Below are 4,413 nucleotides of genomic sequence, written 5' to 3'. Positions count from 1 at the left end.
CCCTTCTTTTCCCTCTGCTACTCATTCTTTTTACACAGCCTTGGTCACGTGTGTCCGGCTGCTATTTCTTTTCGTTCTTGGACTCACCAAGCTCGCACGTACTTCTTTGCCCCTCCTGTTCGTGCTTCACAGCGTTCAATACATACACACTTCACGTCTGGCTGTACAGCCCTTTTGCTTCTTTGTTTTTTCACCGTTTCGCTTTTCTGTCTTGTTTTCCGTCCGCCACTACCCTCCACGAAAACAATTTAACTTGTGTTCATGGGAAGAACCATTCCAACGATGCGTACTGCCTTAATTCTTCGAAACGCCGGTGTTTTAATGGTGGCAGCTGATGGAGGAGATGTTTCTATGTGGCTTGCTTGTTTATTGTACCTTTATCATTTTGTCCATGTTCTTTTGCTACGTCATGTACCCAGTTATATATCTATATGTACATGTAGATGAAGGTACATACATACATGTACATATATATGCATACACTCATATATTGTTTGTATATATATATACATATATATATATATATATACACACACACACACACATGCACATATAATTTCATGAATTAAATTACATATTTGATAATGGATAGGAAGCCAGTGAATGCTAAACTCTCATCATCATCACCACCGTTTCAATCCTTGTTTTTCCAATGCTTGCAGGGTTCAAATGAAATACAACAAGGCTAATTTTCTATGGCTGTGCACCCTTCTTGTCATCAATCTTCACCTGCAAGGAAATATTTTCCCATGCCAGGGAATTTTAGATTAATATGATGGGAATGCTCATCCACAGCTATTAAGTGATGTTAAGACAAGGTGATACATGCATACTCACACATGTACACATGTATAATATATATATATATATATATATATATATATATATATATATATATATAAATATATATATACATACACACACACACACATATGTATGTTAAATATGTTAAACTCCCACCATTGCTTTTACATGCACGCTGTCTGTATCCAAGACCACACTATGACATAATACAAAGAGCATGGCAATAATACAAGAAATGAACATGGCCATAACTTGGTACTCATTTATTCTAATTGTTACATAAGTTTCAGTTGCTGAATACTGAGATATATGTAACAATTGGAATAAAAGGCTACCAAGTTATGCCCATGTTCTTTTCTCTGAAATATATTTTGTTCTCCACACCCAACAATCATCCCCTTACCAAGACCACTAAATTATTTCTCCTCAGACATTATACCAGTTTTATTTCTCTACTTCACTCTTGCAATCTACCCAAACATATCATCTCTCCCTCTCTCTCTCTCTCTTGCTCTTTCCCTTTCCCCTCTCTTTGTCTCTTTCCTTCTCTCTCTCTCTCTCTGACAACAGCATCATTACTATCATACTTCTAGTATCTCTATAATCTCCCCAACTTGTGCACCCCTCCCCTCAATTCCTACAGATGTTGTCTACCTCTCTCTTCCACTTCCCCTATCTCTTACCCAACACTTTTGCAAACCCCCCCCCCAAGCTACTGCTCTTGTTACATGAGGTGCCACCAAGATAACTCAATACCACTTTCTATCTCTTTGGAAATACCTCTAATTCATTTTCACTCTCTCTCTTAAATGTGAGTATCCAAGTAGCTCCTCTGTAAGGAATTACTCTAGTCTAACCTCTTCCTTCATACCTTAATGATGACGATATATATGCATGCACACACACACACTAGTTTTCTTTCAGTTTTTGTCTACTAAATTCACTCTAGTTAGCCTGAATCTATATTAGAAGACACTTGCCCAAGATGCTGGACAGTAGCTAAACCCAAAACCATGTCCTTGAAAAGCATATTTCCTAACTACATTGTTATACTTATAGTGCTGGTGTGGATAGACACTGTCTATCTTAACTATATAGACTGCACATCACATTGTGTGTGTGTGTGTGTGTGTGTGTGTGTGCGTGCACGCGTGTGCGTGCACGCGTGTGTGTGCACACCTGTTTTTAGATAAAATAAGAAGAATGGGTTGAAGATGTGCTAAATTTTTACACGTAGATATATATATATACATCTGAATGAAATCAATTTTAGTTTTTAACATAAAAGGTAAATATTACTATTATGTATCTATATATTTATGAAAATGAAAATGCAAAATTATGTTCTCACATAAACATTTTCATATAACAGCTTTACTGTAAAAATATTAGTGTATGGTTTTCTCAAGGTGAATTTTATACAACATAGACATGCATTTGTGTATGCATGGACACAAATACAGCAAAAATGTCAAACACACTGAAATTTTGGCAGTAACAAGGTAAAGAAAAAAACAAAGAAAATAAATAAACAACAAGGAACTGGATGTGTAAAGAAACCAACAACTGTACAGTTTAAGGTAGTAGACTAACTTAAACTGTACAGGTGTTGGTCACCTCTTACCATAGTAGTCATTGTGCTGTACTACTGAGTACATAACACAAGAAGAGCAGCTTCAATTCTTATTCCATGAATCAACAATGCAGTTAAATTTTATTCAACTCACACCCTTACCATTATGAAAAGGAAGCTAAACAAATAAGAACAGATCCAACTACATAGTTTATTGCCGCAAATACTGTAAGGAAAAAAAAAAACATTTGCTCTTGCAAAACAAGATCCCAATCATGCAAGAATGGAATAATAAATCTAAAATTCTAAAGGAGATATGAAACACAAACCTTGTTGTGATTGACATTAGATGTAAAATAATAATATATGAGAGCATTTTCTGTGAAATTAATTCTCTTGAATGTCCCTCCATAATCTTTGGATCTGGAAGAAGAAAAAATGGCAGTGTTGAAATGAAGCAACAGTGATAGCAACGAGAGCTGAAACCAAGAATTTCATTATGACTTTCACAGGTTTTATTAAGCATAAATAGATAAAGCTTAAATGGCTCCACAGTTTTAAGGAGAGAGCCTGACAATATGTACACTATCAATACTATGAATAAGAAAGAAAAATATGATGATAAATTGTAGTTGGAAAAAATACAGTCACAGCATCTATATGACTTGTAAAAAGAAAAAAACACAGATAAAATCAGCATTTGTAGCATGGAATCAATTCCAAATCATAGTTTCTTATATAAGACAAAAATAATAATATAATCTGCTGCAATAGAAATCGGACTTACTTGAATAGAAGAAAACATACCAAAGCAGAACAATTTGTGAAAGAAAGGGAGTGCTGAAAGAAATGCTGTTACTTGAACAGTTCCATGGAGACATCAAAAATGTGAAAAATCCTGACTCATAGTGGGAGTGACTTCAGATATTTAAAGAGAAAAACTGAGAGTTTGTAGGTGGCTGCTCAAGATCAGAGTACTAAGCAATATTTCAGTGAGCAACAGTATTTATTCCTTCATTTTGTTCTTTAAACAAGTGCAAGTGGGAAATATTGATTATCTTGCAGAAGGCCATGAAATGTTAGTGCAGAAAGAATGATGTCATGGTAAGATTTGCTTCAATCTAAATTCAACATTTTCTGAAAAGTATGACTATAATACTTAAAACAAGTTGTACACTCATGTATCAGAAAAAGGTGTGAATGAACCAGGTAAAGCAAGACTTGAGACAGACAAAACAATTAAATATTTCATGAGAAACTAAAGATCATCATATATGATAATAAAAAAAGAGAATGCCTTATAACAGATGTTGCAAGCCTTTCAGACAGACAGATATATATATATATATATATATATCCAAGAAAGTTAGGGATGATATCTATCTACTAAGGGATAATATCTATCCAATATACTGCTTGAAGAGTACCCAATTATTATTACACTAGTGTTTTTTCATTGCATGGCAATTACATTACCAAGTGCAATAAATGGGTGCAGGTAAAAAGTTATTTTACCATTAATCTATATAGCAATAAGAAAATGGAGGGGATTAATAGGTGGTATTCATCAACTTGCAGACGTTGTATTGTTCAATTTATCTGTTTATTTGTTTACTAAAAGGACAATAATAACAATATACAAACACATGTGACATATTACGTCATATCAGTAATTATAAAAATGACATAAAGTGACAGAAAATGGGATAATATCTTATAGCTGTTTCAGTCTAGAGGTGACATGCCTCATTCTATCTTTATCACTCCAGTAGACTGAAGTAATTAATAGATGAAATATATACATACTTTAACATATAAATAGATATACATAAATAAATATAAATACATAAATACATATATGTACATTTAAATGTACATATATGTATTTATGTATTTATATTTATTTATGTATATCTATTTATATGTTAAAGTATGTATATATTTCATCTATTAATTACTTCAGTCTACTGGAGTGATAAAGATAGAATGAGGCATGTCACCTCTAGACTGAAACAGCTATAAGATATTATCCCATT

General features: G+C 33.4%; 1 protein-coding gene across 1 annotated transcript in view; it reads right to left on the bottom strand.

Annotated features, from left to right (window-relative positions):
* Window positions 1-4,413, bottom strand: part of LOC106878084 (VPS10 domain-containing receptor SorCS3) — a 1,235,712-nt gene that overhangs the window by 806,524 nt on the left and 424,775 nt on the right. Inside the window, exon 3 of the mRNA XM_052972785.1 lies at window positions 2,707-2,800. The gene's annotated coding sequence lies outside the window, so the exon portion shown is untranslated. The remainder of the gene's footprint in view (window positions 1-2,706; window positions 2,801-4,413) is intronic.

Source organism: Octopus bimaculoides, chromosome 14, assembly GCF_001194135.2.
Source record: "Octopus bimaculoides isolate UCB-OBI-ISO-001 chromosome 14, ASM119413v2, whole genome shotgun sequence".
NCBI lineage: Eukaryota > Metazoa > Mollusca > Cephalopoda > Octopoda > Octopodidae > Octopus > Octopus bimaculoides.
The sequence above is the reverse complement of the archived record's forward strand: the minus strand, read 5'-3'. Positions and strand labels throughout refer to the sequence as shown.